The 10,624-nt window shown below is 34.1% G+C and overlaps 1 pseudogene; it reads left to right on the forward strand.

Moving 5' to 3' along the window:
- The first annotated feature begins 2,120 nt into the window (after positions 1 to 2,120).
- On the forward strand, positions 2,121 to 10,301 carry LOC126700072 (myrcene synthase, chloroplastic-like; annotated as a pseudogene).
- The last annotated feature ends 323 nt before the right edge of the window (positions 10,302 to 10,624 follow it).

Consider the following 10,624-nt stretch of genomic DNA (forward strand, 5'->3'; position numbering starts at 1 on the left):
TTCTCTTGACTTTTTTTGCGTATGTTGTCTATTTACTCTTTGTATGAGTTGTATTTGTCAATACATGACAAAAAGGGGAAGATTTAGATGAAATGTGGGAATATGTGGGAATCCTGTTTGTTTTGTTTAGGGGGAGATAAAATTGTTTTTCAAAGGGGGAGAATATAAAAACTTTTTGATGTATCTAACTTAGGGGGAGAGTTAGTTTACTTTTGTTTTTATTTTGTGTTTCATATTATTGTTTATATGTCTTTCTTTCCACATATGCAGTGATGCGTTTGTTGAGTGTTTCAGGAAAGGCAGGTACATTCTGATCAAGACCTTCTACCATTTATTGGCAACTTCTTGGTTAGGATGTCTTAGATTGGGATTTGTGATGTAATTGCGCATTTTATTGTATTGGGTTGTTCTTGTATTTGAGCATTTCATTTTGTGTGAAAGTTTTGTCACGAATTGCCAATGGGGAAGATTGTTAGGTTCTAAAAGTTTAGAACAATTGGCAAATCGTGAACACAAACTTGTCTAGATATAGATCCTAGAGTCTATAGGTATTATTAGACAATGCTCAAGATTATTCAAGTCAAGATTCAAGAATATACAAGCTGCAGGAAGAAGATTTCATAATCTATTAGGCTCGATTGATTGAAAGACAGGCTCGATCGATTGAAAGTCGTATCTGCAGAATTTTAATTAAGCCCAAATAGCAGTTCAAGCCTATTAAGGATTAGGGTTTCAGATCTACTTCTCCCAGTATATAAAGGAAACCCTAAACATGTTTTTATAAGGCTTTTTAGAGAGAAAAGAGTGTGCCTCTTTTGTAATTAGGGTTTTGTTCTTAAAAAGCTCTCTTATATCTTCTATCGGTGTTATTATTTGAAGAATCTCAAGATCCAGTGTTGTAGAAGTTGCTACCTTCTTTAGTCATCAAAGGTTTTGATGATCTAAATCTTCAAGGGTGGTCTTAGAGTCACAAAAAGGAGAATTTGTGTTGCTAAACCTTTGAGTAGGATCTCAAAGTCACAAACGTGGGTGTTTGTGTTTTGCAAAGGCCAAAGAAAGAAGGAGTCTGTGGTCTCGGAGCTTGCACGTGGTTGTGTCAGTAAGTTTCTACTGATGGGTAGCAATAGGATGTTAGTGGTCTAAGTCGCTATTGTAAAACTTTGATTCTTTCTAGTGGATTTGTTTTTTACCTTGAAGATAGTTAGGTTAAATCATCCTTAGGTTTTTTACCGATTTGGTTTTCCTGAGTTATCATATCGTTATATTTTTCATTTTCCGCTGCTATATATTGATATGATATATTTGTGTTAACCTAGATCTGAAATTTGGACTAAGTAATCATTTGGCTAATTTACTAGGTTAATCTAATTGTGGTTTTAAGAGGTCTAAAAACTATCGGTATTTTAATTAACTTAACTAGTAAATTTTTTTATTGTATAAGAGGTACAGGGTTCAATCGATCCCGCATGGTGGCATTATTGATATTTGATGATACTCTATGAATAGAGGCTCCACAATATTTTGTGGTCAATGAAGGCAAAACCTCCTTCATGGAAGTTTCCTCATATTGAACTGTGGACGAAGTTTGAGATAATTTGACAATAATAAATCCAGAAGATCACAATAATAATTGGATATTTTTCAAAAATCCACCATTGCATTTTTGGACATAAATTTTAATAATATTTGTTTTAAATTACTAAAAAAAAAAAGAATTTAAGTGGTTTAAAAAACCTTCGAACACCTGAAAAATCTTCTGAATTCCTTATCAATCACACATTTTTCTTATTCTTACAGCTTATGCTTTAAAAATTAAAATCTTCGTCCACCAGAAGAATCTTCTAGATGGCTTGCCAGAAGCCTTGTGAGATTTTATCAACCACACATTTTGAATCACCGTCAATTATGGATTGATTGTTTCTTCTGAATTCCTTGGATATTTTTCTAGTATCTGACGTATTTTGTGAATTCCTTATCAATCACACATTTTTCTTGTTCTTACAGCTTATGCTTTAAAAATTAAAATCTTCGACCACCAGAAGAATCTTCTAGATGGCTTGCCAGAAGCCTTATGAGATTCTATCAACCACACATTTAGAATCACCGTCAATTATGGATTGATTGTATCCCTCTGAATTCCTTGGATATTTTTCTTGTTCTTATATAAAGGACTATATCTGAAGCAAATGTTCCCAAGTAACCCATTAGTTCCACCCAAAAACCATAGTAAGCAACTAAGCTTCACAATGGCTCTTAAACTACTTGCCTCACTCCCTATATACAATTTCAGTAGAGTACTTGTATCATCTAAAGATCCCATCTCACTTGTAACATCCAGGACCAGAAATGGCTACCTTCCTCGTCCTGTCCAATGAATGCCCGCCAACAAAGTTTCAAATAGTCCTGATATTTTGCGGAGATCAGCAAATTACCAACCTTCCATTTGGAACCATGATTACATTGAGTCCCTAACGAATGAATATGTGGTACGTACATTATGTTATTATTGTTTCGTTAGTCAGTGTTTAGTACTTGCATTATTGGCTTAGTTAGGTGACAAAGTTTTATGTACTCTCATTTTAATATGTTTTTCTGGGTTAAAATATATTTGAGTAGAAACTACTTGAGCTTAGTCAAACTCATAGTTTTCGGACTATTCAAAAAACTGGTAAAGTGAGAGGTTTAAGGTTTAAGGTTTTTAAAGTTGGACCAAGGTTTGACTAAGGTCGAATCGCAATAATGTCATAATTACTTTAATAATTAATTAAAGGGTAAATTATAAAGTTAATTCCTATCCTTTACACCAAATGTCAATTTAGTCCTTAACATTTTATTGTGTCAATTTGATCTCTAACATTTTTAGTATTGTGTTAATTTAATCCCTACCATTATTCCTTAAATGAAAAAAAGCTGAGGTGTCAAATAAAATAGTAAAAAATTATTTTCCATGCCACGTCAACTATCAACCAACTTGACAAGTCAGATTAAAAAATAAAAAATAAAAAATAAAAAACCAAATTAAACTCTGCACACAGATCTGATTCTTCTCACTAAATAGTTCTAGAATCCCTAAAAGTTTCTCTCTCTCTCTCTCTCTCTCTCTCTTGTATCATCTCTGTAGCAACCAAATGACAAATTATTGTTTAAAAGAAACAATCCCATTTACGAAAGCTGGTCTAGAAACCAGCTCAAAAAATCTGAGGAGTTAGTCCACTAGGATCAAACCTGCACTACCTTGTGCCACAGATCCCTTTGCAAACGAGTGATTTGCTACTACTCTCTTTTTACTCTCCAGATATTATAGAATCATCACATAGACCTGCCAAGAAATCTACCATCATTTCAAATTCAAACCAAACCTGAAAACCCGTAGAGTTTACAGAATGGCGGACAACCTTTCTCAAATAAAAAGAAAAAGGAATACATTTTTTATGAGCTGCCAACAGTGGTTTCACAAGGTGCTTTGCATTCGTTTATAGCCCAAGTTCCTGAATTAAACCTGTAGGAGAAAATTAAAAAAACTGTTAGCCAACACTTAACTTTTGAGAAATTTGTATAACGGCAGCTATGGAGATGATATTGACAAGAGAGAGAAACTTTTAGGGATTTTAGAACCATTTAGTGAGATGAATCCAATCTCACGTGCGCAGATTTTAATTTGAGTTTTTTTTTTTTTTTTTTTCTTTTTATAATCTGATGTGACTGTACAGTTGGCAGTTGATGTGACATGAAAAATAAATTTTTACTATTTTGTTTGACACATCAGCATTTTCCATCTAAGAATAATGATATGGACTAAATTGACATGACATTGAAAAAGTTAGGGACCAAATTGACACAATTAAAAGGGAAAAAATTGCCAAACAGACTATTTCTAGGAAAAAATTAGGCGCGTGGCACGTGTTCAAAGTTATTTAGTAAGTTAGACTGTTTTTAAAAGTCGAGTTTGGCAAACTCGACTTTGGGCTGGAAAACGAACACTATAGTGACGTTTTTTTAGTGGCTATAGCAGCGTTTATAGAAAACGCCACTATAGGGAACCTATAGTGGCGTTTTTCACAAACGCCACTAAAAAAAACACCACTATTGTGTCTGTATTCCAGCCCAAAGTCGAGTTTGCCAAACTCGACTTTCAAAAACAGTCTAACTAACTAAATAAGTTTGAACACGTGCTGTCCGGCTAAAATTTTTCAGAATTTTCACTGTTTGGCAAATTTTGCCCAATTAAAAGGTTAGGGATTGAATTGACATTTGGTGTAAAGGATTGCGACTAACTTTATAATTTACCCTTAATTGAAAACCAAAGACAAATATTAAATTTATAAAATTAGCAAAATTGACTAATATATCTATATGTATGGTGGAAATTTAATGATTTTCAAGTATATTTTTACAAATTAAATAAGAAAGTTAATAAAATAAAATAATAAAACATTAAAACATTAAAAGTTATGATTAATTTTTAAAGTAAAGTTGAATATCTTTAAAGGATTTTAATTATAATTTTTTTTTATATATATTCTCTTTTAGAGATGGGTAATTTAATTCAACAGAATAAAATTGTGTTAAGTAGTTTTCAAAAAAAAAGAAAAAAAAAAGAATTGTGTTAAGTTTAATTCAAGCATTTTCTTTTTTATTGTTAAGTGTCAACATGCAGTCATAGCTTAGTGGTTAGACTTTAGCAGTTTAGCTCTAAGAGCATCCACAGCAGTGGAGCTAAAAATATAGCAATTTAGCTCCACCAAAAGTTATTTTATCTATTTTACTTACACACATACCACAGCAGCGGATCTATTTTAGCCTTCAACATAATAAAATAATATAAACATCACAATAAAATAATATAATCACTACAATAAAATAATATATTCCATTACCCAAATAATTTTCACAACACCAACCACAACCACTTCTACCATCAACCACAGCCATAACCACCACCACCACCACCACCACCAGTCCACAGCAGAAAAAAGAAAAAAAGAAAAAACACAAAAACAAAAACAAAAACAAAATTGAAATCTCCAATCTTTTTCCTCTACCCAGACCAAACAAATTCATCAATCACAAACAAAATAAAAAATCACAAATCACAAACAAGCACAATGCTGGCGAGCTCCATGGGTTTCAGACCGGCGGCTTCGATGAGCTTCAGACCGGCGGCTTGATGAGCAAGCGATTGGCGGCGTGAGATGAGGCAATCGGCGGCGCGAGGTGATGGGTGACACAACGTCGGCGAGCTTTGATGAGCTTCAGACCGGCGGCTTTGATGAGCTTCAGACTCGCGGCTTGATGAGCAAGTGATCGGCAGCGTGAGGCGATCAGCGGTGGAAGAGAAGTTTGCTTGAGAGAGAGAGATGAGAGAGTGACTGAGAGAGAGACTGAGAAAGATAAGAGATGAGCGATTCTTTATTATTTTATTAACCAGCCGAATAAAAAATTCATTTTTTTTTCTTTTTTTTTTTTGCTCTTAGCTACAGTGCACATCTATATATAGATGTGCACTGTAGTGGAACATCTAAATTTTTTCCTTATACCTCCACTGTTGCAACGTGTCTTTTGGGTATGTGGAGCTAAATTTTAGCAATCTAGCAATATGCCTCCATTGCTGTGAATGCCCTAACTCTGACCAATTGTGCCTAAGTTTGGTAGATAAGACTGAGAAAGATAAGAGATGAGCGATTCTTTATTATTTTATTAACTGGCCGAATAAATTTTTTTTTTTTTTTTTTTTTGCTCTCAGCTACAGTGCACATCTATATATAGATGTGCACTGTAGCGGAACATCTAAATTTTTTCCTTATACCTCCATTGCTGCAGCGTGTCTTTTGGGTATGTGGAGCTAAATTTTAGCAATATAGCAATATGCCTCCACTGTTGTGAATGCCCTAACTCTAACCAGTTGTGCTTAAGTTTGGTAGATAATAATGAGGGATGACTGAGAACGATCAGGTCGCAACTAGCATGCAGATAGAATGTTTTTGTTTTTTCTTGATATGCTTTTCTAGTTTTTTCATATAAGCCAAAACTCATATCTTGTGAATGCTAGACTAGGTAGAGAGTGTCTATATTGCTCATTTCATACCATCCAATATCGTAGAAAAAGAGATAGCCTTTGCCTAGAGCTAAATCTTCTTCAAACTCTCTTCTCCATTTCCTTCACCATTATTACATCATTGAGAGAAATTCGTAACCTTCCCCTCATTCACCAAATACAAACTCTTGTGAGTTGTGTTGAAAGTTTGGAAATCTTTGGGGTCATTTCAAATTCAAATCTTTTGGTGGCTTTTCATTGGCTGCCCAACAATGGTGTCTCTGGTCAACTAGATCATAAAATGGCCTTGTGAAGTCAATTGCTAACTAAAGCTTGGAGGGCTTAATTATATAGGGGCTGGGATATGAGCTGGTGGTTCATAGTCTTTCATATATTGCAACTATTCATGCTAATGGAGATTTTCCAACTGTGTTATGGGGGGGGGGGGGGGGGGAGGTTTTTCTGCCTAGGTGCTAGGGTTTTACTCTTCCTAAACACTTCTTGGTGTTTAGGATGGTTTGGTTTATTTTTCTTCATTTTCATATTGTTTTCTTTATATGGTTTAGTTCATGTATGGTTATGTTTGCAATACGAAATTTGGTTAATCACTTACATTAAACTAATTGGTAGTTTAGGATTAAAAGTGATTAAGCCAAAAAATTTGATTATGGGGTTTCTAAATATATGCTAGGGTGTTAGTAGCATTTCTTTGTAAGTTTTTTAATAGTACTAGTAGTAGCTATTACTGGAACTGAATAGACTTTGTTGATGAAAATTGTGATGTAGGGGGAAACGTGCACTAGACAAATTAATATGTTGAAGAAACAAGTGAGGATGATGCTTCACAAAGTGGTGGACCCTCTAGAGCAACTTGAGCTGATAGAAATCTTGCAAAGACTAGGATTATCTTATCACTTTGAAGAAGAAATGAAAAGAATATTAGATGGTGTGTACAATAATGATCATGGTGGTGATACATGGAAAGTGGAGAATTTGTATGCCACAGCTCTTAAATTTAGACTCCTAAGACAACATGGATATAGTGTCTCTCAAGGTATTTGAGGATTTAACAAAAAAAAATCACAAGTGGATATTGAAAGTTGGATTCAGTTCTATAAGTACTACAACTTAAGTTCATTAAATTCAACCATATGATTGCATTAACCAATAAATCATGTGGTTGAATTTAACTCTACTTGAAAAAATATAATACTAGTTGCGTTGAATTGGTCAATGCAACTTATTGAATTTAATTGGGAAACCTAATGTATAGACTTAATTTTTACCCTTATGCCTAACCTGTCATTTATGTTAACACTCTGGTGTTGCTCATTGCAGAAGTTTTCAATAGTTTCAAGGATGAGAGAGGGAGTTTCAAGGCATGCCTTTGTGAGGATACCAAGGGCATGCTATCCTTATATGAAGCCTCATTCTTTTTGATAGAAGGTGAAAATATCTTGGAAGAAGCAAGAGATTTCTCAACCAAACATCTAGAAGAATACGTTAAGCAGAATAAAGAAAAAAATCTTGCTGCTATAGTAAGCCATTCCTTGGAGCTCCCACTGCATTGGAGGATGCTTAGGTCGGAAGCAAGATGGTTCATTGACATATATAGACACAATCAAGACATGAACCCTATCTTGCTTGAGTTTGCAGAATTGGATTTCAATATTGTACAAGCAGCCCACCAAGCAGATCTAAAACAAGTGTCAAGGTAACATTCAATCTCATGGCATCAGGAGAAATAAATATCAAATAATTTATAGCCTAAAAATTTATGCTTTTGTTTGCTTTACCTAATTGAAATGTGCCAAAGTGCATTAATTGCTATAATTCTAACACCCATATGTTCTTCTTTGATTCATACAAAGCTGGTGGAAGAGCACAGGCCTTGCAGAGAATTTGAGTTTTGCGAGGGATAGACTGGTGGAGAATTTCTTTTGGACAGTGGGAGTAATCTTTCAGCCTCAATTTGGATATTGTAGGAGAATGTCAACCAAGGTCAATGCACTGATAACAACAATTGATGATGTTTATGACGTATATGGAACTTTGGATGAACTTGAGCTCTTCACCGATGTTGTTGAAAGGTTTGTATTAATGGAGAAGGCATCTCATGCATCTAATATATATATATATATATATATATATCATTGCTCTCACAATACGTGGGACTCACAATTCTGAGGATCACATGGTATGATAGGAATGGTGCATATGCTAGATACATAAAATAATTATCAGTATTAATGACACTGCCTCATTTGCTTGAAAGCTATCTTAACATATAGATCACTTGTGGCTACTGTTAGAGATATATTAGTCGTATTAGCCCAATGTAATAGGCCCAAGCCCATTCCATCTTGTACTAGTGGCCTAGGGTTTAGTCGCCTATATATACTCATGTTAAGGTTCATTATAACACAGGTTATTGTACTACACTCTTACATAATAAAGATGTTGCCCTTAAGGGATTCCTCCGTGGATGTAGGCCGTCAAGATTGAATCACGTAATCCTCATATTCTCGGTGTTCCCATTCTATACTTCTCCTTCCGCATCCACTCTAGCATACACAACATGGCATAACATATCGTGTTGCTAATAATTATATTTAATATGGTATCAGAGCCACAGTGGTTGCTAGATGCCATGGAGTCTAGATCCAACAACCAAGCAAGCCGTGACTTAACTTTTCAACTCTGATACCATGTTAACAATATACAGACTATTCAATCTTTCTCTCTCTTACTGTATATTGTTAACAGCTACATTGTGTGATACTAGATGGGATATCAATGCAATGGATCAACTCCCAGATTATATGAAGATATGTTTCCTTGCTCTACACAATTTTGTTAATGAAATGGCTTTGGATACTGTGAAGGAACAAAGATTCCACATCATTGAATACCTCAAAAAAGCGGTATGGAATTGACTTCTATATTCATCAATATTAATTCTCAACATTTTTTTTTTCTTGAATACCTTGTGTTATAATACCCCTAATTCATCTTTCCACAATAAATTTGCAGTGGGTAGATTTATGTAGATCTTATTTGTTGGAGGCATAGTGGTACTACAACAGATACACACCGAGTCTACAAGAATACATTGAGAATGCATGGATTTCAATAGCAGCACCAACTATACTAGTGCATGCTTATTTTTTTTGTCACAAATCCAATTACAAAGGAAGCCTTGGATTGCCTAGAAGAGTACCCCAACATAATCCGTTGGTCAGCAATAATTTTACGACTTGCAGATGATCTTGGAACATCTACGGTATGTTAACTTCTAAAAAAATAAATTTCATGTTTTGTATTAAATATTATATATCTAAAGATGTATCTTATTTTTTTGTTGAGAGAAAAGTAATTGATAGTCAATAAATCAAGCATAACTGTATAACAACAATTGGTGTTAAACAAAGGAAGGGACTGCCACCATCCACACATATAAGCAATGTCATTTAACTTTGAAATTACAGGGTAGTATAGAAACAAACAGATGCTATCTCCCTCCTATATTGTTAGTCCTCTTTAGATAATCTAACATTTTAAGGGAATATCATTTAATGTACTAACTTCTAATTAAAAATATACACGTTTTCAAAACTACTCTTATTAAATTTTTAGAAACACATACACACACAAGGAAAAGAAAATGAATTTTGAGCGGAGTATATGGAGTGCCTTGATGTTAGAATTACCTTTACTAATTTAAACTTTAGAGAAAGAATGATTTGATTTTTTTTTTTTGAATTAAAAAATAAAAAACAATGGATTATCCATTAATTTCACAAGGTTCCTTATTCACAAACTATACAATCTTAAGAGTTTCATCATGAATCTTGTGAATACTTTTGCACTAACATAGGCTAACATCCATTTTTATATATATAAAAACTCAAGATGAGTTAAAAAGAGGTGATGTCCCAAAAGCAATCCAGTGTTACATGAATGAAACTGGTGCAAGTGAAGAAGATGCCCGTGAGTATATAAAGTATTTGATTAGTGCAACATGGAAGAAGATGAATCAAGACCGGGTTGCGAGTTCTCCCTTCTCTCAAATATTTATTGAAATTGCATTGAACCTTGCAAGGATGGCCCAATGCATGTACCAGCACGGAGATGGACATGGTGCTGGGAACCACAAAACTAAGGACCGAGTATTGTCATTACTTATTCAGTCCATTCCCCTAAACAAAGATTGACATTATATTAATTATTTATATGTAAGGATGCATGTATGAAAATTTTAACTTAACAATTGTACTATCCGAAATTGTAGCCAATTTTTTTTTTCCTTTCCTTTCACTTTGGACGATATATTTCTTAAAGAACGTTTTTTTTCTCCTTTGATGAGTGAGTTTTATGGCTGTTAAGTTAATTACGTCTGCAATACTGTTTGGCCTGACTAAAAAAAAAAAAAAAAAAAAACCGAACACATATATCGCATGTTTCTTATAAATGTGTTCCTAACAAATCCATAATCTTGCTCACTGTCACAAGTCAACCTGCCACCTACCATAGAGAGTGGTGTGGCAAGTTTTCCTATCTCAAGTTGTTGTGAATAATAAAAGAATGTTT

The sequence above is a fragment of the Quercus robur genome, chromosome 9 (assembly GCF_932294415.1).
Source record: "Quercus robur chromosome 9, dhQueRobu3.1, whole genome shotgun sequence".
Classification (NCBI taxonomy): domain Eukaryota; kingdom Viridiplantae; phylum Streptophyta; class Magnoliopsida; order Fagales; family Fagaceae; genus Quercus; species Quercus robur.